This window comes from Ovis aries, chromosome 13 (genome assembly GCF_016772045.2).
Source record: "Ovis aries strain OAR_USU_Benz2616 breed Rambouillet chromosome 13, ARS-UI_Ramb_v3.0, whole genome shotgun sequence".
Taxonomy (NCBI): domain Eukaryota; kingdom Metazoa; phylum Chordata; class Mammalia; order Artiodactyla; family Bovidae; genus Ovis; species Ovis aries.
In genome coordinates, this window is record NC_056066.1 from 15673974 (window position 1) to 15700233 (window position 26260).

The 26260-nt window shown below is 38.7% G+C and overlaps 1 protein-coding gene across 4 annotated transcripts in view; it reads right to left on the minus strand.

The window, feature by feature from the left end:
• USP6NL (USP6 N-terminal like) overlaps positions 1-26260 on the minus strand; it is a 144096-nt gene that overhangs the window by 92911 nt on the left and 24925 nt on the right. For 2 of the 4 annotated variants that reach the window (XM_060396851.1, XM_060396852.1), the window contains exon 2: positions 1-26260. This exon is cut by the window's right edge and continues 7108 nt beyond it. The exons of the other annotated variants lie outside the window; for them this stretch is intronic. The gene's annotated coding sequence lies outside the window, so the exon portion shown is untranslated. 4 annotated transcript variants of the gene reach the window in all.

Genomic DNA, 26260 nt, shown 5'->3' on the forward strand with positions numbered 1-26260 from the left:
ATTTATTCAGGTTTTATACTATCCACTCTTTTCTCCATCAGCATAACTCAAGGCAACCTGCACAACAAAGATGCAATATATTGCAATATAGTATATGAGTCCAAAATGCAGCTATCCACAGAAATCATGGACTTGCCACTGATGTTGTTATATATTAAGCAACTTATAACAACAAATGGGAATTCTGTATGACCTTAGACCACAGGCATACGCCATTCTATAGTAGAGGTTCAGAGGTTTTACACTTTTTTCCTCATATAGAGAAAATAAACTCTTTAAAGTGTAAGTTCAGTTCAGTTGTCGCTCAGTCGTGTCTGATTCTTTGCGACCCCATGAACCGCAGCACGCCAGGCCTCCTTGTACATCACCAATTCCTGGAGTCCACCCAAACCCATGTCCATTGAGTTGGTGATGCCATCCAGCCATCTCATCCTCTGTCATCCCCTTCTCCTCCTGCCCTCAATCTTTCCCAGCATCAGGATCTTTTCAAATGAGTCAGCTCTTCGCATCAGGTGGCCAAAGTATTAGAGTTTCAGCTTCAGCATCAGTCTCTCCAATGAACACCCAGGACTGATCTCCTTTAGAATTACTGGTTGATAGTCCCATAGGCTGGACTGGTTGGATCTCCTTGCAGTCCAAGGGACTCTCAAGAGTCTTCTCCACACCACAATTCAAAAGTATCAATTCTTCAGCACTCAGCTTTCTGCAGAGCCCAACTCTCACATCCATACATGACTACTGGAAAACCACAGCCTTGACTAGACGGACCTTTGTTGGCCAAGTAATGTCTCTGCTTTTGAATATGCTGTCTAGGTTGGTCATAACTTTCCTTCCAAGGAGTAAGTGTCTTTTAATTTCATGGCTGCAGTCACCATCTGCAGTGATTTTGGAGCCCAAAAAAATAAAGTCAGACACTGTTTCCACTGATTCCCCATCTATTTCCCATGAAGTGATGAGACCAGATGCCATGATCTTCGTTTTCTGAATGTTGAGCTTTAAGCCAACTTTTTCACTCTCCTCTTTCACTTTCATCAAGAGGCTTTTCAGTTCCTTTTCACTTTCTGCCATAAGGATGTTGTCATATGCATATCTGAGGTTATTGATATTTCTCCCGGCAATCTTGATTCCAGCTTGTGCTTCCTCCAGCCCAGTGTTTCTCATGATGTACTCTACATAGAAGTTAAATAAGTAGGGTGACAATATACAGCCTTGACGTACTCCGTTTCATATTTAGAACCAGTCTGTTGTTCCACGTCCAGTTCTAACTGTTGCTTCCTGACCTGCATACTTAATTATACCTAGGTATCATTATTATAGAAATATGAAAACTAAGTTTTTAAAATAGATGGTACATTTTTCCTTTTAAACGACTTTTTTCCTTTGTTATATTCATGAGATAAGCATTTGTTCCCAGGTGGCTCTGTGGTAAAGAATCTGCCTGCCAATGCAGGAGACACAGGTTTGATCTCTGGGTCGGGAAGATCTCCTGGAGAAGGAAATGGCAACCCACTCCAGTATTCTGGCCTGGAGAATCCCACAGACAGAGGAGCCTGGAGGGCTACAGTCCGTGGAGTTACAAAAGGGTCAGACACAACTTAGTGACTAAACAACAGCAACAACAATAATCAGGAAAAACACAGAAAGAAGTAACAAGAAGCAAACCAAAGAATATGGGAAATAACCTAAAGAAATGAGGAAATCAAGATAAAACCACCATGCTTCCAGAATGCATAACCAAGAAAAACACCACGTCTGTCACCAATCGGTGCTTTGCACGTCATGAGCATGCTGCAGGGCAGTGAGCCACAGTGGTCCGAATCGTGGTCCAGATCCCCCCGACGGAGACAAGCACAGCCAGGCAGCAGAGTATTCGGAAACGGAGCACATTTCTGGTGCTGACATCACAGACGGTGAAAGGGGTTTCGAATTCCCCTTCCTTCAGAGATGACAAATAGCTGTTTCGATATTAATAGAAATACTGACTGCATTTCAAAAACAGAAGATTCTTCTACTCCAAGCATATCCTGAACATTTACTAAATGCACAAATAATAATGCTACACATTCTAGGAGAGCTTACATACCACTTGAAGAGATAAAACCAGCACCATTAAATATTTTTAACAACAAAGGCAGTGATTACCTGAAAAGTGGAACAAAGGGATAGAACTGGAAGGCAGTGAAAATGAGTTGGGAAGGGTAGGCTGGAGCTCCTAAAGCGCCTGATAAGGAAAACTGTGCTTCACCTTGAAAGCAGCAAGGGTTTCCAGTAAATCTTTCAAGCCAGTGACAGAAACACTACTCTAAATTGCAGTCAAATATAAAAATTCAAATACAAAAAATTATTCAAGCAGGTCAGTATATATAATTTTTTTTCTCAAAAGGGCAGTAAAAGATACATTAAGGACAAAAAGATAATCACTACACAAGTTATGAAGCATAGTAAATCTGAACACAATGCGTATTTGTTTATTTAACAAGCACATACAACATGCCTGGTGCTGTTCTAGGCGCTTTACAAATGTTGACTCACATAATCCACATTAACAACCTCAGGAGAACTTTTGTCCAAGTTTACATATGAGGAGACTGAGGCACAGGAAAATGAACTAACTTGCCCAAGGTCACATGACTATTAAGCAGTGACTATAGGAAACAAACCCATGCAGGAGGCCTGAGTGCTAAGCCACTCCAGTCATGCCCAACTCTTCGCGACCTCATGGACTGGATGGAACCCGCCAGGCTGGGATTCTCTAGGTAAGAATACTGGAGTGGGTTGCCATGCCCTCCTCCAGGGGATCTTCCCGGCTCAGGGATCAAATCCCAGTCTCTTCTATCTCCTGCATTGGCAGGTCAGTTCTTTACCATTAGCGCCACCTGGGAAGCCCATACAGTCTATCCAGTGAGGCCCAATAGAACAAGTATTTAGGGTGCAGCCAGCATGACTGAGGAACTGAATGTTTTATTTTACTTAATTTTAATTATTTAAGCTTAAATTATCCCATATTAGTGGCTAGTGTAGCACGCCAGACAGAGCATCAGACTCTGCTCTTCTTTATACTTGAGCACTGCCCATTGACAAGCAAGAGAGGAACCCAGGCCAAGCAGCTAGTCCATTGCATTCAATTTTTAAAGTTTAAACAATTCAAAGTGAAAGTGAAGTCACTTAGTCATGTCGGACTCTTTGCAATCCCAGGCACTGTAGCCTACCAGGCTTCTCTGTCCATGGGGTTTTCCAGGCCAGAATACCTAATAACTGGGCTTCAAGAAGTGACTGTAAAATTCATTCTTTATTCTTGAAATTCTTCACCAAAGTTAAGACAAAGACACACTGGGCTAATGAGCTAAATAAAATGACCTATCTTTCTTTAAAATAACATTTAAAACAAAGTTATTAAGCTTACTGCAGCAATGTTTACAATCGCCAAAACATGGAAGCAACCTGAATGTCCATCAACAGAGGAATGGATAAAGACATGGTACAAAATACAACGGAATATGACTCAGCCATTAAAAAGAATGAAATAATGCCATCTGCAGCAACAAATTAAGGAAGTCAGAGAAGGAGAAATATCATATGACATTTCACATGTGAATCTAAAAAGAAATGCTACAAATGAACTTACAAAACAGAGAGACTCACAGAACTAGAGAGTGAACTTATGGTTGCTGGGGGTGGGGGAGTAGGGATAGTCTGGGGTGGTCATGTACACATTGCTGTATTTAAAATGGATAACTAACAAGGACCTACTGTGTTGCACAGAGAACTCCATTCAATGTTATATGGCAGCCTGGATGGGAAGAGAATTGGGGGAGAATGGATACATGTGTATGTACAGCTGAATCCCCTTTGCTGTTCACCTGAAACTACCACCACATCGTTTGTTAATTAGCTATACCCCCCCAAAAAAAAGTTTAAAAAATAAAAGTAAACCAAGGTTATTAATTAGGATGTGTACACAGGAGTATATTTCCCTAAAACAAAGTTTTGATAAAACTTTTATCAATTAACTTTGCCCACAAGACACACATACAACTGCAACTTCCAATATTATAAATCTAAAGAAGAAACTCACCGCCAACACTACAATAGTAACAAATATCACTATATTGAATCAGATCATTGTCCACAGAACCCTACACTCTGTCTCAGATATAAACTCCTTTAAACAAACTATCAGCCATCTAAGTGATCAGGAATGTAGCATCAAGAGTAATAACAAAGATAAAAATATCAAAACCAACAAAAATATTAATGGCAGCTTATATTTAGCCCATACTATGTGCTTCATACGGCTTATCTCAATCCTCGCAACACTCCTGTGAAATACGTGTTATTATTATTCCTACTTTTCAGATAAAGAGTCTGCTGCACAGGGAGGTTAAGGAACTTGCCGAAAGCCACACAGCTAATAAGTGAGTAGCAAATTCAAGACTGAGACCCAATCTGCCGTGTTCTCAACTAGCCTCCCCTGGGCTGTTGTCATTCATGAGCAGTAAACCGTGAGAAATCTCTAAGAGCTCTCCATCATTAAGTCAATTACACAACCCAATGTACTGTGTATATATGTTTGCGTGTGTTTAAAAGAGTAAATGTAGGCAGGCAGGTCTTATAAATTTGATATTTTAATCTAAGAGGCTATCACAAAACACAAAAATGGCATTACGTAGTAGAATATCAATGTCAGGTCTCTATGAGATCTTAGGGGAAAACTCATATAATAGATGGAAAATCCCATGACACAAAGACATTTAGCCAGTTGCCCAAACTCACACAGTGGTATGACTAGATCACGAGTCTTCTGACGCCCAAATCATCAGTGTACCTCCCATCATATTAAAATGGCCATATCTACGCTTTAACTTGGGATGGATATATGCTACTCCTTGCTAACACTGACCAACCCCAGCACTGAACAAAGTACACTGTTAATAGTGCTTGAAATGCATTTAAAAGATGCAACTTGCTTTTTAACTTTTTTAACCACATTGGATACCACACTAGGGAGGATCGCTTTCACTACAAGTACTAAACTAAAAAGTTACAGGCAAGTCAAGGCTGACACAAATGCTCACTGGTCTCATTGGCGTCACTGGAGTCCAGACTTTTACGTTTCTCTTCCACCATATTGCTTCTGTCCTCACGGTCACACTATGGCTGCTGTAACTCTAGGAATTACATTCCCATAACAGGTGGAAAGAAAGATGTAACAAGGAAGCAGAGGTGACAACCGTCTCAAAAAGGAAAACTTTCCCAGAAGTCTCCAGCAGGCTGTAGCTTAAATCTCAGGAAACAGTTTATCTGCTGGTTTGTCTTTTAACTGAGCACAGCCTCACTACAAACAAAATCAAGACCCTACTGTTAGTAAAGACTGAAGGGAGACTGGGTGGACAGTGTCTGCCACAAGCAGCTGTTTCTCAGCTTCTCATGAAATAATTATCATGGCATCTTCTTTCTTGGCCAAGAGCATGAAACTCTCTGTAAGTCACAGAGAACTTCAAAGAAATAAAGCACACTAGATGCTATGACTTCAGTTTCTCAAACTTAAAACAGTCAACATGTAGCAAAATATCGGTAGAGTTTTAAACATAAGCTGAAGAGAAAATAAGAGGGAAAAAGCAACAAATAAACATACATAACCTGAAAACCTTCAGCAATACCTGAACCGTGAACTTCCTGATGTTCAAGCTGGTTTTAGAAAAGGCAGAGGAACCAGAGATCAAATTGCCAACATCTGCTGGATCATGGAAAAAGCAAGAGAGTTCCAGAAAAACATCTATTTCTGCTTTATTGACTATGCCAAAGCCTTTGACTGTGTGGATCACAATAAACTGTGGAAAATTCTGAGAGAGATGGGAATACCAGACCACCTGACCTGCCTCTTGAGAAATCTGTATGCAGGTCAGGAAGCAACAGTTAGAACAGGACACGGAACAACAGACTGGTTCCAAAGAGGAAAAGGAGTACGGCAAGGCTGTATATTGTCACCCTGCTTATTTAACTTCTATGCAGAGTACATCATGAGAAATGCTGGGCTGGAAGAAGCACAATCTGGAATCAAGATTGCTGGGAGAAATATCAATAACCTCAGATATGCAGATGACACCACCCTTATGGCAGAAAGTGAAGAGGAACTGAAAAGCCTCTTGATGAAAGTTAAAGTGGAGAGTGAAAAAGTTGACTTAAAGCTCAACATTCAGAAAACGAAGATCATGGCATCTGGTCCCATCACTTCATGGGAAATAGATGGAGAAACAGTGGAAACAGTGTCAGACTTTATATTTTTGGGCTCCAAAATCACTGTAGATGGTGATTGCAGCCATGAAATTAAAAGACACTTACTCCTTGGAAGAAAAGTTATGAGCAACCTAGACAGTATATTCAAAAGCAGAGACATTACTTTGCCAACTAAGGTCTGTCTAGTCAAGGCTATGGTTTTTCCTGCGGTCATGTATGGATGTGAGAGTTGGACTGTGAAGAAGGTTGAGCGCTGAAGAATTGATGCTTTCGAACTGTGGTGTTGGAGAAGACTCTTGAGGGTCCCTTGGACTGCAAGGAGATCCAACCAGTCCATTCTGAAGGAGATCAACCCTGGGATTTCTTTGGAAGGAATGATGCTAAAGCTGAAACTCCAGTACTTTGGACACTTCATGTGAAGAGTTGACTCATTGGAAAAGACTGTGATGCTGGGAGGGATTGGGGGCAGGAGGAGAAGGGGACGACAGAGGATGAGATGGCTGGATGGCATCACTGACTCTATGGACGTGAGTTTGGGTGAACTCTGGGAGTTGGAGTGCTCAGGGAGGCCTGGAGCACTGCGATTCACGGGGTTGCAAAGAGTCGGACACGACTGAGCGACTGAACTGAAACTGAACTGAAGCTGAAAACCATTACCTATCAAACCATTACAAAATATCTTAAGGGAAAAACCACACATTTCTCTGTCCATTGCTATGTTATTAGCTATAATATTTCACTTAATATTTCTAATGATCAGTTTATGACAATCTCAACTATCTAAAACACAGCTAAATATCAGAATGGAAACTAAAATGTTAAGTAAGTCAAAACATTGTTCCAATTAACATTTACTGGTTGATTTAATAAATACAATTGTAAGGTAAGGTAGAATTTTAAAGATCTAGTAATAGAGGCAAAAGTAAAATGCTACGAGATTACAAAGAAAGAAATCATTAATTCTGACACAGAAAGACAAGAGAAGAAAAATCAGGGAGCACTTCCTGGTGAGGGTTTCCTTTGAGCCTTGGAGGCTGATCTGATAAGGACTGCAAGTCGCTGGAGAAGAAAGGGAAGGACTTCCCATCCTGATGGAACAGCACATCTTGGCAACAGCAAGCATTCTGGCGCTGCTGGCATAGAGGGTACATGGAGAGAGCTAGTGATCATCACAGCTAGAAATACAGGTTAAGTCCCAACTTTAGGTTCTATGGCAAATTCACAAAATGAGCTCAGACAGCAATGGGAGGATGGAATACGAGCTCAATGGCCAAATACACCTGACCAGTTTTCTCACTTTCTTCCAATGTCACCTTAGGAATATTTCCAAACGTTTTCACAGGGGATAGAAGCTCATGTTTGGCACTGAGCTCTCCTCCACTATTTATTTTGCTTGAGATGCCTATTCTCCTTCCCCTCCTAGGCAAGCTTTATGCATCCTTTGCTCAGTTCAGTTGCTCAGCTGTGTTCAACTCTTTGTGACCCTATGGACTGCAGCACGCCAGGCTTCCCTGCCCATCACCAACTCCCAGAGCTTGCTCAAACTCATGTCCAAAGAGTCGGTGATGCCATCCAACCATCTCATCCTCTGTCATCTCCTTCTCCTCCTGTCTTCAATTTTCCCAGCATCAGCGTCTTTTCCAATGAATCTGTTCTTCATATTAGGTAGCCAAAGTGTTGGAGCTTCAGCTTTAGCATCAGTCCTTCCAATGAATATTCAGGACTGATTTCCTTTAGGATTGACTGGTTTGATCTCCCTGCAGTCCAAGGGACTTCTCCAAGAGTCTTCTCCAACACCACAGTTCAAAAGCATTAATTCTTCAGTGCTCAGCTTTCTTTACATTCCAACTCTCATCTCCATACACGGTGAGAAAAACCATAGCTCCTGGAAAAACCATAGCTTTGACTACATGGACCTTTGTCAGCAAAGTAATGTCTCTGTTTTTTAATATGCTGTCTAGGTTTATCATAGCTTTTCTTCCAAGGAGGAACCATCTTTTAATTTCATGCCCGCAGTCACCATCTGCAGTGATTTTGGAGCCCAAGAAAATAAAGTCTCTCACTGTTTTCATTGTTTCCTCATCTTATTTGCCATGAAGTGATGGGACCAGATGCCATGATCTTAGTTTTTTGAATGTTGAGTTTTATGCCAACTTTTTCACTCTCCTCTTTTACTTTCATCAAGAGGCTCTTTAGTTCTTCTTTGCTTTCTGCCATAAGGGTGGTATCATCTGTATATCTGAAGTTATTGATATTTCTCCCAGCAATCCTGATTCCAGCTTATGAGTTATCCAGCCAGGCATTTCCCATGATGTACACTACATATAAATTAAATAAGCAGGGTGACAATATACAGCCTTGACTTACTCCTTTCCAGATTTGGAACTAGTCTGTTGTTCCATGTCTGGTTCTAACTGTTGCTTCTTGACCTGGATGAAGATTTCTTAGGAGGCAGGTAAGGCGGTCTGGTATTCTCATCTCTTGAAGAATGTTCCACAGTTTGTTGTGATCCACACAGTCAAAGGCTTTGACATAGTCAATAAAGCAGAAGTAGATGTTTTTCTGGAAACATCCTTTGCTACTTAGCTCAAATAAGTGTATCTGTCACTTTACCAAAGAGTTTAATCCCTTCACTCTCGTAATTACCAAACCAGGGCCAGTTCCCCTCTGGGGTTCCCATGGCATCTCATCTATTACAATAATCACTGTCTTTCATCTCTTACTAACTGCACATGAATTCCTAGAGTCTACAAATCTGTACCCTTGCATCTAAGATGCGATAAGTATTAAATGCATGTTTATCAAATAAAAGGAGGAAGCTACTTTAATAATCTAGAGGAGAGGTGTTAAGGCATGAAAGTGAGAATGAAAAGATTAAGACAGAAGCAAAAGCTCATATGTTTTACTAGCAGGAGAGATTTTCAGGGCTTCCCTCTCAATCTACAGATTTTAAGAGTAATTTTGGTAAACATGGTCATCTGGTTTTGTTAACTACAAAAAAAATTTTTAATAAGAAACTTGAATCATTAAGAAAAGATATATATTCAGCATACTTCTGTTTAGCCAGAAGATAAATATTTAATATTCTCAAAATATTTTTGTTCAAATAAACATGATGCCTTTAAAGGACAAAGCCAGGCTCCTTACTAATACCCAGTTACAATGACTACATTTGTGCCTGATGTACATCTGAATAGGTTGTAGGGTTTTACCTCCAGTCTACTCTATGACATGGTTCCTTCCCAGTCTGGTCAGCTGGGCCCTGCAGATGCAGGCTAACCAGGTCATTCTAGAGGTAAACTGATACTTTATTTTTCCATTTAGCATAGAATCACTTATCCCATTCCCTTCCCTGTCCACAGAACTAAACCGCTTGAATCCTGCCCATGAGGACCTCATGGCAAAACAAACAACTCACAATACTGCCCTGACTATACAAAAACCTGTCAACTAGGCTGTACAAACAAACATATTCTTCCATTCATTCCTTACTCAGTAAATAGCTAGGATCTACTCTGTCCCAGGTATGGGCAGGGATCATACCTTATTTTGTATCCCCAGTGATTGATTAGCAAAGTGTATTCCAAACAGTGGACACCTGACAAAGGAGAATAAATGAGAGCATGCAAACAAATGAACACACACACACGCATATCTGAACCCCCTTCCCTTAAAGCAAAGGTACTTTCCTGAAGACCAGCTGTCTTTTGCCTAGTCTTCCAAGGCTATACCACAAAACGTCTATTCCTACCCACTTCAACTATCTTACAAATGTCAGTCCCTTCCAGCAGTTCCCCCAGCATCGTCAGAATAGAGTGTGGATCCATGAGAATTATCCTTCAGAGAGTACTACCACCAGTTCTCTCCCTTTCTTATAGTGCTACCTGCTGCAAAATCCAAATCCCTGAAAGAATATTAGCGTGAATAAGCACTGCACTTCACTAAATTTTGGCAGACTGGGATACTTGATTAGCTTTTCTACTAAGTGACAAAGCAGTGATATGGCAAATATTCTGAAAAATTTGAGAGAAAATATTCATGAATATTCTGAAATTTCTCTCCTCCAAAGTAATTCTTAGCCGTACCCTTGGATCTTACTTAAAACACTTTAAGTTTGTTTACTGGCTCATATCAAGGAAAACTAATTGATGAAAACTTCTCAAAGCATCTATCATAATTATTTCATCCCCAATTTTGATACTTCTGCTCACAAACCAATTTTCCCATAGTATTTACTATTAATGTGAACACAATACTTTGGAATGTTGCAATCCCTGCAGCCATCCAAGTTCATGCTACCTGTTAAAGAATTGAGTTTAAGACTCTCTTCCAATGAGTCATTATTTTATATTTGTCTGTAGGACTTTACCTTTCTCAAGCAGTTACCAATATTAAAAATTGGTAAAATACAACATTACTTTGCAAAAAGATAAAACTAACAGTAAACATATTAGCTAAATGATTAAAAACACCATTAGAACAGGTTTGATAAAAACAAGCTTCTAAGAAAAATGTCTATATATATAAGCTGCTTCATGGAAAATGCTATCTGAAAATATAGGTGAAAAAAATCTGAAAGCAAAAACCATTCTTCTACTTTAGTATTTAGTATCTTTTAGTACTATATTTCCTTTATTCATATGGTATTTCCTGTCAATATGATAACATTATTTATAAGTATATGTATATGCGCATTATGAAAGGCAAGAAGAATATTATTATTCTTTCCCCACATATATCCCAAGTAACAATGATTGTGCCTGAAAATATAAACTAGAAGAAACTAGTTATTTAAAAAAAATTCTGTCTGTAAAGGTCAAACTGTATGAATCTGACATTTTCAAACAGATTGGGATTTAATTAATTTATATTTTCCTGAAATAGTAAAAGCAACAAGCTTTTTAAAAAAATGCCTAATTGTTAGAATCCTGCTATTCAGAGGTAAGAAACAATCTTCCGTTTCAGAAGAAAGTGAAGGAGAAAACAGGAGGTAAATAACTGTGAAGCACCCTAGATAATACTATCACATTTTTATAATGAAGAGTTTCTTTGATTTGTGAGATCATTTTTGTCCATTTAAATACCTCATTCTTTCATGAAATGAGAACAGACAAGAAAATTTCTATAGTTGCTTTCAGCTGTAATATTCTGTATATTACTAATTAAATTTTATGTTACATTATCTAATATCACCCTCAATCATTTTACATAGGACTTGTAGGAATCTCATAAACTTAACTTTAAACATAGATCATATCAAGTTTTTTTTTAATCCAAAATATTCTATATTTTATATCATCTGAGGTATGCTTATGCTATTCTGATAATATAAAAACAGAATGATATATCCTTCATATGAAAAAGCTGGCATATAAATTTATCAACTGGCTGATTTTAAGCTGTAGATAAAATTAGTTAAATTGCCAGTATTACAAACTTTGCTGAAGGCCTATATTTTTTAAATTAATTCCTAACTGTCACCTTAGAGATTAACCAGACTACTTCAAATGCTAAAAATCAAAATACAGAAGTATTAATACTTCTTCAAAGATCTGCATTAGTTTAAGATCCATAAGTCAGGCATGCAATTAAAAAAGATTTTGAAAATGTATTCCAGCTTATCTTAAACTGTCACAGACTATAAATATTGGACTATTTTAACAGAATTAAACATATATCATAAACAGAAAAAAGCAACTATTCACTGAAAAAAGCAATAAGATCTACCTTTCACTGGCTACATTCATATTCATCACTATTATTTAATCATGTATTCACACAAATAAGAACCAAGCAGTCCTTCCGCTCTGCTATAGGTGGAATTCAAGCTTGTTCTCTTCTGATGTCTGCCATGAACATTAGATTTTAAAATTAGATGAGGATTATATAAATTACTCTTCCCACCCCCAAAATAAATATTGTGAGAGGATCCCGGCAGCAGGAAAGTACGGCTGCAATGGCTATGCCACAACCTCTCCTCTCTCTTCAGGCCTCATAATAAAATGATATGCTTCTCCTTTGTGATTTCAGAACAGTAATAATGAGGTGCGTTAACAATTATGCCATTACCTGATCCTGTTCCGATACCAAAATACATCAGAAGAGCAAAAGCATACAGTCTAACTCAAACTCCTCTTTGATAGCTGCTCCTTAAATCGATATCGGTAAAAATCTCTAAGTGCCTTAAAGTGCTCCGATTGTGCATCCTGCTGCGGTTCCTACCTTCCTTCGCTCTGGCTGCTCTCTGCCTGGATGGTGTCACCAGCTCCTTTACAATCTGCAAGACTTGAATCATTGCTAGCGAACAAGCCAGAGGCTCCAGCTGCGTCCCCCAGGAATCCAACAGGTTTCACCAGCGCGAGCTCACTGCATCTCTGCTTTCAGGAAGCTCAGAATGAGCACAGTTCAACTCCAGAGGAATACATGCTCTGCTTAGCTCTCCCTGAAGGCTCTGAAGCAGTCAGTAAGATACAGGAGTGGATGGGCTGTATCTCCTTGAAATGAAGGCTTCAAAGTGATTTTTTGCCACATGTGAAAACCACCATCCTCAGAGTCCAAAATGTATAACTTTGCACAGCATTAACAAGTTTTATACAAAACAAAATGTAAGTAATCTGTGAAGCAATGAGCACAGTGAAAACATTTTCTGACAAAAGTCACGACAGGGAAAATAAAGTACTACGCTATAAATCCTCTCACATTGTGGATCACAGATGCTGTGTGCAAGTTTTAAAAAACACACTCAGAAGCAGTCAACCAAAATACCCTGCACTGTCAAAGCCCTGATATTTTTTTTTTCAATTTTCTCAAAAATCTCTTATTTGAAATACAGAAAATAAAATGTGGATAAAAATACAACTCTATCTTGCTAACTCCAAGCTTTCAGATCTGCATAGAAGATATGGTACCTCAAAAAATCCCCTAAGAACCCTCTGCCCTCCCCCTCACACAGGCCTCACTGACAGTCTAGCCCCTGCAGTGAGGTCTTGGTCCCACTGCACACCAGAAACCCCCAGAAAGGTTGTAAATCCACTGGTTTCACCATCTGAGGCGTGGGCCAGAGAATAGCAAATCAAGTATAACCACTGTTTCTGCCATATAATTTTTAACAGCCAAGCTGCAACTGTGCTCATTAATATTTAATACTTTTGCCACATGTTCCAATAATCACACAGCAGCCCTTTCACAGTAAACCTACAGAGTTGACTGAAAGAGAGAAACAAGCTTTAGGTTAATACGGTCAAATGTTATATTTACTAAAGTGATTCTTCACCAGCAGTGCGTTCCTCCTACTGTCCTGTCGACTTTCCCAGTTGTCTTTCCTTCCCATTTACTGATATTCTTAATGTGTCATAAAATAATAGACCCTGGAGCAAATCAAAGGCAGTTTCCTTTACCTCCACACAGTTAAAGGCTTGCTTGTTACCTTCCCATTTTCCAAATGGACAACTGTGGTACCCGGTGAATCAACCATGGCTGGAAGTATAACACAGGCTCCAACCCAAAGGCTTCTGCCTGCCATGGCACCAAGCCTCTTGCGAAAAAATGTACAGTTCCGAAATTCAGGATAAAATTGTCAGCTCTTCAGAGAAGTATTAGAACGTGTGCATACACACCCAGCCATAACGTATGCTTGATATGGGTGTTAACGGAAGATGTGTGTGCTCACTCGTGTTCGACTCGGCGACCCCATGGATCGCAGCCAGCCCGGCCCCTCTGTCCATGGGATTTCCCAGGCAAGAATACTGGAGTGAGTAGCCATTCCCTTAGGGGGTCTTCCTGAGCCAGGGATAGAACCCGAGTCTCTCGTGTCTCCTGCATTGGCAGGCGGATTCTTTACCACTGTGCCACCTGGGAAGCCCACAAGTGCTACAAACCCATGGCAGTGAGAAAATATTGGCAAATGGAGGACAAAACCCAGCAGTTATCTTAACTATTAAAGAGTTTGTCTGTACTTGCAAACCAAATCAAGATAAGACTTCAAATGGGTCAAAGATCAAATTCTAAACCTCAAATCAAAACTGTGCTTTTCAATGCATCCCTTTGAAGACCTGAAACAGGCAAATCAACACTTGGGTCAAATCCTTCAAAAATTCCCCTCATTCTTTCCATCCCTTGCCCCATTTCCTAGGGCAGTTCTGAACATGAAGTAGTAGTAGTGACAGTCGCTCAGTCGTGTCCGACTCTTTGTGACCCTATCGACAGTAGCCCACCAGACTCCTCTATCCATGGAATTCTCCAGGCAAGAATACTTGAGTGGGTTGCCACTTCCTGTTCCCAGGGGATCTTCCAGACCCAAGGATCGAACCTGGGTCGCCTGCACTTCAGGCAGATTCTCTACCGTCTGAGCTACCAGGGAAGCCTGAGCAAGAAACAGGGGTTAAATATCTAATGGCTTTATTTTCCAGTCCTTTGCAAGTCCAGCTCCTGAGAAAGTGCTTCCATTTTCCTAGGAAAGAACAGATGTTTGTGAAAAGTACTTTCTAGTAGCTTTGCTTTCTCTTTCCATCATATAGGACATCATCCTCCCAGTCAACTCTGTTCTCCATATCTGACCAGTGAAGAGAAGAACATCTGTATTTGTGTTTCCAAAAACTGTGATTATCGTCACTCCCTGTCCTCATGGATATCACTATTGATTTTGTAAATGAAAATCACACAACGACCAGTTTGAACACACTGGTTCACCACTGTCAACCTCTGCCAAGCCACAGTTTGTTCTTGTTTCTCTCATTCGCTTCTCATGCTTTTATCACACACTGCATCACTTAAAATATCTGCACATATATTCTAATACAGGGAGCTGAGCTGTACTCTAAAATACCAAGATCACAGAATACAAGGACAGACTGAGGAACACTTGCAGATTAGAGGAAGAGTGAAGAGCCGGGATAACTAAACGGAACATGTGATTCCAGACCAGACACTGGACCAGAGAGGGATGAAGGAAAATATATGGCATTTTGAGACAGCTGGCAAAATTTGAATACAATCTATAGATTATCAATGTTAATCTCCTGACTATGACCACTCAAGGGCAGTTATGTAACAGAATATCTTGGATGTTAGGAAATATACCCTGAAGTACGTAAGGGTAAATACATTCATTTACTCTCTAATCGGAGAAGGCAATGGCACCCCACTCCAGTACTCTTGCCAGGAAACTCCCATGGACACGACTGACCGACTTCACTTCACTTCATGTTTATAATACGTTTAAATCATAAAGGACAGTAATTTAAAATGAGATAAATAATGTAAAAAGAACTATACATTTGTATATATGCCGTGTTTCAGTTAATTCTGTATATGTATATACATGTTTACATACATACAGGTGCGTGTTTCTGCACATGCTAAGCTGCTCCAGTCATGTCCAACTCCCTGCGACCCTATGGACTGCAGCCCGCCAGGCTCCTCTGTCCATGGGATTCTCCAGGCAAGAATACTGGAGTGGGTTGCCATGCCCTTGGTACAGGGGATCTTCCTGACCCAGGGATCAAATCTGTGTCTCTTACGTCTCCTGCATTGGCAGACAGGTTCTTTATCACTAGCGCACTGGGAATACATACATGGGCAATTTCATATTTGCTTTCTTCACCCCAGAAATCATTCTGAACCCTCCTGGATCGCAAATTTTCAAGGCCCACAAACCTCTGGGCTAACTCTGGCACAGGTAGTCTTAAAAGAATTAGTTTTGCCACTAAAGCTAATCTGGAGGACACGCCTTCAGCAGAGCAGTCCTCCACTCTGACGTCCTTTACATCAGGAAGGATGTCTCCTTCCTCCCATCTTAAGAAAAAGGCCAACCGTCACCCATCTTACTACGGCGCAGAGCCCCAAAGGGTAAAACGTGGGAGGTGGGGACAAAGAAAATTCAACAGCTCCTCTGATCAAGACACAGGTAACATGAACCCATTCAACTCATTAAGATATGAGTTTTTAATAAAATTTTACTTTATAGTGAATAATTATCAAGATTTATCAGGTTTGTTGTTTCAACCAACTGCATTAGAATAAAACTCTGGGAGGAAAGTGGAATGAATGTATATTTCAGGGGGGAATAAAGGATAGTACCTAGAATCTCTAGCAACCAAGGAATAGCCTTTCAATTTTTTTAGATGGATGGAATTGGGTATCAAACCACTGCGATATTTAAACCCTGCTGGATAAACTTACAAGAGGCATCTAACAGTTTTCAACTACTTAATATGTTTCCTTATCGGCCCTCTAGCACGAAGAATTGGTTTACTCACAGTCTTTAGCTCTAATCATTGGTTCATGCTTAGCCCAGTTTTATTTATTCACTTAATGCCACAAAGCAACCATCAAAACAAAAACTAGGACCTTAATAATCTACATGTAACCTGCGGTTCCTCCAACCACCAATTCATTCCCCCCTGCTTCCAACTCAAAGTAAGAATCATCCTGAATCCAGTAGCTATCGTTCCACTGGTTTCCTTTATATGTTATCACACACATACACAAAACCCTATTTGTTCCTATTTGGTTGCTCTGAACCTTATAAAAAGGGCATCATATTTTATGTGATGTTTTGGGAATTAGATATTTTTTCTTTAAAGTTAATTCTATTACATTCTAGACCAGTGAATCTCAATCTTCAATACACACAGTAATTACCTGGGAAATTTTTTAAAGTATGATGTCTAGGCCCATCCGCAGGGATTTTGACCTCACTATCCTGGGGTGCAGCCTGGGCACCATAAACATTAACAGCTCCCCAAATGATAACATTCAGTGAAGGTTAAGAACCAGTGTAGAACCATTCTAGAAGAATGACACAGGAAAAGCTAACATATGTGAATAAGTAAGCATGACAAGTACAGAATGTCATGAATGCCCTATGACCATTTTTATCCATACATGAGGGGGGGAGAGAGAGTTGGAGGTATGAAGAGAAATATCAAAATGATACCAATGATTTTTCCTCTGGTGGCATTATAAATAATTTTTTAGTCTTCTTTGGCTAGACTTTTCCACAGAGAACACATTTTACTACTTTTTTTTAAGGAATTATACTTTGCTTTTTTTTTTTAAATAATCTGCATCATCTCGCCAAAAGAGATATATATATATATAGAAAGCAAGTAACTATAGGAAAAGAGGCTCAACATCTGGTCATTAGAGAATTTCAGATTAAGACAACGAGATATCAATACACATCTATCAGAATGGCTAAACTCCAACACTCTGACAGCATCAGAGTGCTGATGATCAAACGCTGGCAAGGATGTGGAGCAACAGGAACTCTCATAGACTGCTGATGGGAATGCAAAATAGCACAGTCACTCTGGAAGACAATCTGGCAGCTTCTCACAAGACTAAATATGCTAATATACTATGCTAATATGATCTACCAATTGTGCTCCTTAGTATTTACCCAAATGAGTGCAATACTTACATTCACATAAAAACCTTTATATTTATAATTGACAAACACCTGGAAGCAACCAAAACATTCTTCAGTAGGTGAATTCTGAATAAACAAACTGTGATACATCCAGGCAATGGAATATTATTCAGCAATAAAAGGAAATGAGCTATCAAGCACAACAAGACATAGAGGAATCTTCAACGCATATTGTTAAGTCAAAGAAGTCAATCTGAAATAAGCTACACAGTACATGATTCCAACCATTTGACATTCTGGAAAAGGCAAAAAAAACTATAGAGACAATAAAATGATCAGCAGTTGCCAAGAATTTGGGAAGAAGGAAGAAAGAATCAATATGTGGGTTTTTAGGGCAGTGCAACTACTCTGTATGTTACCGTCATGACAGAAACATGTCATTATACATTTGTCAAGACTCACAGAGCAAATGACTCAAAGAGGGAACCCTAAAGTAAACTATGGACTTTAGTTAACAATATTGCTTCAATATTGGCTCATCAATTGCAGTAAATGTACCACACTGGTGTAAGATGTTAGCAACAGCAGTATAATGGAACTCTTGGTACTTTCCACTCAAATTTTCTGTAAACCTAAAACTTTTCTGGAAAAAAAAAAAAAACTCTTTATAAAAAATTACAAAGGAATTAATCTATGTTTAATATATATTTAATCTGCATCCCACTCTTCAGACTTTAATGCAAAGATAAATCCAAAGAGTACAGAGTTTAACAGCAGAGAGACTGCTTAACACAAAAATCTGAACTGCCTACATACATGAAAGACCCACGTGGCCTGGAGGACAAGGAATATTATAATTGCCTTTGCAATTTTAATAATCTGCATCATCTCACCAAAAGATATATATATATATAGAAAACAAGTAACTATAGGAAAAGAGGCTCAACATCTGGTCATTAGAGAATTTCAAATTAAGACAAACACTGTAAGCTACTGTAAGCTGCCTACAAACACTTGTAAGCTACTTCTTTTTTTAACAGAAAAACTCTTACTTCAATCTTGGATCCTACATTTGAATTTCTGTAGGCCAAAACCTCTAAAGCCACTAACTTTTGGCCAAGCCTCAACACTGCTGATTTACTTTTCCTTCCCATCACTTCCAAATCCAGCATCACCAGAGCAGAACCAAGGGACAAAACCCATGAGCAAATGAGAAAGATGATGAGAGAGAGAGAAACCCAGCAGGCTGGAGAGACAGCACTCTCCATCTGCTTCTATGTGGACATTTCAACTGTGCCATTTTCCTTTCTCCAAAGGAGAATACAAGACAAAAATCAACTTCTTTCAGATGAAAGGGGATCACGAACAGGAACTGTGTAACAAATGATGTAAAGAAAAAACAGTCTGGCAGAGGAAACTAATCTTTTCCCACCATATCTCGTTCAACAAAACAACAAAAGAAACAGGAAGAGAGAAAGAATAAGATTGAATTTGATCTCATTTGTATATTCTTTCTCACGTTCATTTAATAAAACCATGAACAAGTTCACTGAAGCATCTTTCGTGGCCCTAAGTGAAAAGAAATACAAGAGAATCATATATTCTAAAGCAGAATTATACTACTGTCCATAACAAATAGTGTTACAGATACTTCAAACCAACTCCTTAGAATATTAAAGAACCACAAACACTAATTTAACAAAGTCTCTGCTTTTTTTCAATTTACATCTTTAATAGTTTTTATTTCAAAAAGAATACATGCTCATTGTAGAAAAAAATTATCCAAAAATAAGTCAAAAGAAAATAAAAATCTTTCTCAGGCCCACTATATAGAGATAAGCACTGCTAACAACCTTTTAGACTTTTCATGTACTTTCTGCTTGCTGATTTAACAAAAATTAGGTAACAGTATGCATACTCTTTTGGAACTAATTTGTATTTTCACATTTCTGACTATTTCATCAAAATCCTTTTCATAAAATAAACACAGACAAGGCTATTTGCTCTGTGCTCTGTCCACAAAATTTTTTTATCAAATAAATAACAGCCCAGCATCTTTTCATTCTTGGCAAAGATTCAGATTCTTTTTCTACCCAATTTTCAGAAAACTTATTTGGTTTTCCTGGAAATATATTTCAGAATTAAACTACTGTCATTCTTTTTTCAGAACATGTAGATAAATGAGAAGAAAAAATGTGAGAGGCTACCCTTCTCATGACAAAAATAATCTGTAATTATTCAAGATGTCAGCCAGCCTGCAGATAGAAAAACACTACTGAATATTAAGCTATAAACCCACCTCTGACTGGTCTCCTCTTGGATTAATAAACCAGTTAATATACTTCACTTTCTTGTCATTCTACCTTAAGGATGAGATATAATCACTTTGCTCTAGAATTTTGAAAACCAATCTCTACAAACTCATCAATATAAAATACAATATATATTGTTTACAAAAAATAAAAGTTGCACATTCTTTCTATACCTAAAACTATACTATTTTCTGTCCAGTGTCCCTAACAATTCATAATGAGCATTTAAAAGTTAACATTGCCAAAAGCTCCTATCTTGACAGATTTTCTTCATAGGTATAAAGGTAAATGTCCTGATACTGTACGATGTGGAAGGAACCACAGAACATGTGTTTATGGATGATAACATTATCCTTCTTTCACATAATATCCAAGAATATTAGATATAGTAACTGCTTATGAATGAATTACCTGTATTAATGTAATCAAGCTAGCGATTCTTTCAAAACTAGTTTTAAAAAATATTTTACCAAAGGGCAATCCATTTTACTTATAAAAAGCAACCAAGAAACTTTTCAACTCTGTAGCTCAGTGGAAACTGTCATAAACATGCACAAAATATGCTTTACAAACAAGGGAAATATAGACATACTGTCCCAACATAACTTCACAAATTCTTAACATACTGTCTGTATACCACAAGTGCATATTAAAGGCAATAAAATCTTATTAATCCATACAAAATATTAAGCACTCAGTACGTATGCACAACACCTAGCAGGCACCGAGGAGATAACAACATCAGCTGCTGGTTATTACAGGGGTGATCGACCTTCCACCCTTCCTTTCTTCCAAGAGAAACTGGCCTTAAGTAATTATACAATTAATTATTGAATGACAACTGAATTGACTACTGTGAATAATTACTAGATGACTGAGCATGTGTCCTTAAGTGGAAAAAGTGTGAATTAAAGGCCATACCTAGTACATTATAACTGAACATATTCCAACTTCTGAGTTACCACATATCAAATTTTTAAAGTAAGCTTCCTTCTATGCAGAAATGACCTCTCTTCTGACTTTCCCCAAGCTACATATAGATGAATGCAGATATGGAAAGAAAAGAGGCTTGCTAGTCATAATAAGGAAACTTAAATATGACTTTATTTTCAAAATCAAGAATTCAAAGAAAACACAACATCCAGGCAATCTGACCTACTCCAGATACTAACAAAATTATAAAATAACATTAGTAGTTTTTAAAAATTCATTACCATTAAGAAAACAAATATAAAAAATCATTTACGTCTATGTTTATCCCTTAAATCACAACTCAATTTAGAATAAATCATAATTCATCACATTTAGCATCAAATATTCATATGTGGATATATACAAATAAGAAGACACAGGTATTTCTAGAGAGTTCACAAAAGTGCTTGTGTATATAAACACAGCAGTCCCTTCAACATTCAAAAAGATCTTTCCAGTTTCCTCAATGTAAGATCTGCAATCGCCATAGCACATTAGCCACCAGGAGTCCCTGACAGAACAGTACATTAAGCAAAACTGATCCTATCATTCTCTGCCCGTCCTCTTTCTGAAACCTTCTTCTTCCTCTGCCTTTTCTGTATACTGTGAGTTCTCTCTCCTCTGATCACCGCAAAATGATGCATGTCCCAAAAGAAACAAATAGAGCTCCAATACAGAAACTGTACTGTTCCATAATAAATTTTTGGAGACACAAAAGCATTATCCAAGGTTAAAAATCTGTGATTTTTCAGTAAGAATTCTGGAAGACTATTTTAGAAGGATATGATACAACAGAAAGTGTAAATAGTGAGCACATGAAAAAAGATACCTAACCATGATACACCACCTCAACAGCATTAGGATGGCTGCTGTCCAAAAAACAGAAAATGACAAGTGTTGGCAAGGATGCGGAGAAACTGGAATTCCTGTACAATTAAAAATGCTGTGGCCACTACGAAAAACAGTATGGCAATTTCTAAAAAAATTAAACACAGAATTGCCATGTTATACATCAATTCCACTTCTGGGTATGTACTCAACAGGAAGCAGGATCTCAGAGGGATATTTGTAGACCTAGGTTCACAACAGTGTTGTTATTCACAGAAACCAAAAGGTGGAAGCAAACCAAGTATCCATCAACAGATGAACAGATAAACAAAATGTAAGCCATACAGTGGAATATTATTCAGCCTTAAAAAGTAACGAAAGTCTGATACATGCTACAGCAAGGATAAACTTTGAGGACAGTATGCTAATTGAAATAAGCCAGTCACAAAAAGACAAATACTATTTACTTCCTCATACAAGAGGTACTCAGAGCAGTCATAGTCATAGAGACAGTAGAATGGTGGTTGCTAAGGGATCAGGGGAGGGGAACATGAAGCTGTTTAATGAATACAGAGTTTCAGTTTTGCAAGACACAGAGTTCTGGAGATTGGTTGCACTATAATGTGAATATACTTAACACTATGCTAGCAAAGTAATGCTCAAAATTCTCCAAGCTAGGCTTCAACAGTACCTGAATCAAGAAATTCCAGATGCTCAAGCTGGATTTAGAAAAGGCAGAGAAACCAGAGATCAAATTGCCAACATCCATTGGATCGTCGAAAAATCAAGAGAGTTCCAGAAAAACATCTACTTCTGCTTTACTGACTACGTCAAAGCCTTTGGCTATGTGGATTACAACAAACTGGAAAATTCTTAAAGAGATGGGAATACCAGACCAACTTACCTGCCTCTTGAGAAAGCTGTATGCAGGTAGAACATGGAACAATGGTTCAAAACTGGGAAAGGACTATGTCAAGGCTGTGTACTGTCATCCTGCTTATTTAATTTATATGCAGAGTATATCATGCAAAATGCAGGGCTGGATGAAGCACAAGCTGGAATCAAGATTGCCAGATACTGAGGAAATATCAATAACCTCAGATATGCAGATGATACCACCCTTATAGCAGAAAGCGAAGAAGAACTAAAGAGCCTCTTGATGAAGGTGAAAGGGGAGAGTGAAAAAGTTGGCTTAAAGCTCAGCATTCAGAAAACTAAGATCATGGCATCCAGTCCCATCACTTCATGGCAAATAGATGGAGAAACAACGGAAACAGTGAGAGACTTTATTTTCTTGGGCTCCAAAATCACTGCAGATGGTGACTACAGCCATGAACTTAAAAGATGCTTGCTCCCTGGAAGAAGAGCTATGACCAACCTGCTGCTGCTGCTGCTAAGTCGCTTCAGTCATGGCCAACTCTGTGCAACCCCACAAGCGGCAGCCCATCGGGCTCCCCTGTCCCTGGGATTCTCCAGGCAAGAACACTGGAGTGAGTTGCCATTTCCTTCTCCAATGCATGAAAGGAAAAGTGAAAGTGAAGTCCTCAATCACATCCGACTCTTAGCAACCCCATGGACTGCAGCCGACCAGGCTCCTCCATCCAAGGGAATTTCCAGGCAAGAGTACTAGAATGGGTTGCCATTGACTTCTCCAATGACCAACCTAGAAAGCATATTAAAAAGAAGAGACATTACTTTGCCAACAAATGTTCATATAGTGAAGGCCATGTTTTTTCCAACAGTCATGTATGAATGTGAGAATTGAATCATACAGGAGGCTGGGCATCAAAGAACCGATGCTTTTGAACTGTGGGGTTAGAGAAGTCTCTTGAGAGTCCCTTGGACTGCAAGGAGATCCAACCAGTCCATCCTAAAGGAAATCAGTCCTGGGTGTTCACTGGAAGGACTGATGCTAAAGCTGAAGCTCCAATACTTTGGCCACCTGATTCAAAGAGTCAACTCATTAGAAAAGACCCTGATGCTGGGAAAGATTGAACACAAGAGAAGGACAAGGAGAATGAAAGAGGACAAGACGGTTGGATGCCACCACCGATTCAATGGCCGTGGTTTGAGCAAGCTCTGGGAGATGGTGAAGGACAAGGAAGCCTGACATGCTGCAGTCCATGGGGGTAGCAAAGAATCAGACATGACTGAATGACTGAACAACAACTGAACTGTACTCTTAAAAGTGGTTAAGATGGCATTTTGCATGTTGGATATTTTACCACAATTTTTTTTTAAGTTATCCTGTCTAAAAATCAAATATGCAACTGAAAGCAACTTTATGTTGTTTTGAGCCTACTAAGCTAGTCATGGTGAAACTGATAATCTGTATATCGATTACCAAGGTCACTATAAATTGATGTCATTTTTTAAGAAAGACAGGAAAATATAAGCAAACATATTTCAGTATTATAAATCTAGCCTAAGGAATTATAAGCTTTTTTTAAAGAAATAGGGCAAAATCACCAATGATATTCATTTTGCAAACCTTTTTTTAAATAAACCATCTTAAAAAAACAAAACAAAAAAATAGGAATAGTTAAACAAGTTACTATGCATTGTTACCTTTAAGGAATAAAATTATGAATTCTAATTATAAAAACTATTATGGAAATATGGTAACTGTCTAAAATCAATGTTAGAAATCCAAATATAAAAGTACATATACACTATGAACCCAATTATATCAAAATATATATAGCGAGACAATACCAGAAGGTCATATGCAAAAAAGCAAATGAATGGGGTTACCAAAGACTTTCTCCCCTTTCCAAATGGACTTATTTTAATGTTAGGTTATACTTTAAAACAACAACAATGAAAGGTGATTAGTGAAGATGAAGAAAACAGATTAGTTTAGATGAGATTAGGTAAAATTAAGTACAAAATGGAGGCAAAATGGAGAGTGTTCATCTAAACTAAAGTTGCCAACTTTAATCCTCTCCAAACACCTATTTCTACCAATGCTGAATTCACCTCCATTTCTTAGTCTCTCAACTACAGATCTTTACGCCTGTCGTTTCTTCTGTTTAGAACCCTCTCCCCCTTGCTCTCCACTTAGCCAGCCTCAGCTGGAAGATGATTTCCCCAGGGTGGGCTTCCTGTGCCCCCCAGGGAGAGGCTCCTGGCTCCTGCAGACACCTACATTTTCTGTCTGCACTCCCAGCACTGGGGTGTCCTTCTTCCCCACTAGTTAAGGGCTCCATGAGATGCTGGTCTTGTCCTTGTCTATTAATAAATCCCCAAGACCAACACAGCAGTGGCGCATGGGGAGGTGCTCACTAAATCCTTGTTAGTACTAAACAAAAGCATTATTAATATTTATTCCAAATCATGGACTCTCTTCCTTAAAATCTGTTTTAAAATCAGACTCAACGCAACTCTTAAAATATTTTAAGAAATTAATTTATATCACCTGTCTCAGTGTTGTCTAAAAACAAGTTTGAACCTCTTATACTTTTGCAATAGTCCATCAATTTTCCAGCTTCCAATATGCCTTTCAATTATTAAACTTTAAAGAGTTACAACTATAGATGGTAAGTATTCTGACATTTCACATTAAATCTAATATAACCCATAAATCTCTAAAGCCGAATGGGAATTAGAGCCTTGATATGTTCATTTATTCTATTTTAGCTAAAGAAAATTTATTAGGACAAAGAAGCACCAGGTTATGGGAAGGGCTAATCTTTAGCGAAGCAAATTCAATTAATAGATGAAGAGCTGCAGCTGGTTTACTGTTATTAAAAAAAAAAAAAAAACCAACACTAAATTCAACACTGCTATACCTTCTATCTTCACAGTACCTGTTCAAGAGCATCTTGAGATTTCTATCAGTGTAATTCAAAACAGAAACCATACAGAAAGGAATTTCTCTTGATAAAAGCCAAATGTTATCTCCTTTCAAGGTCATCTCACATTCTAGAAAATATTTTATTGCCATTTTTCAAAACCTTCATAATTAAGCAAAACAGAAACTTGCAAAGCAGAACAATAAATCCTGTTCTTATGGAAGAGATTTGAACTCTATTTCAATTAAAGCAGAAATGGGAAAATTTTCTGTGAAAGAACCAAATGGGAAGGAAATGGAGCGGTCACCTCACAGTCCCCCGTCCCTTCCAGAAGAACTCCTGAAGGAATGCCCCCAAACCTGTCATACAGGCCAGGGTGGATCCCAGCAGAGGACCCTCAGACAGTCCTAACCTGAGGGACACTCTGTGAGAGAACTGACCTACATTCTTGTAGAACACAACATCATGTGAGATAAAGAACGTCTGAGGAATCTTCCAGATTAGAGGAGACTGAAGACACCAGAAACTAAATGCAAGGTGTGAACGGCACTCAGCTGGACCCTGCACTGGAGGGACAGGAGTGCCACAGTGACTGGGGAGACTGTAAGCAATGAGGCGCGGTCTGCTGACCAGATAAACACAATCCATTAGGTTAGCTTTACTGTGGTCACGTTAAGAGAGCCCTCCTCTTCAGGACAACTTACTGAAATACAAAGTGGAGCATGACATATGCAACCTATTCTCAG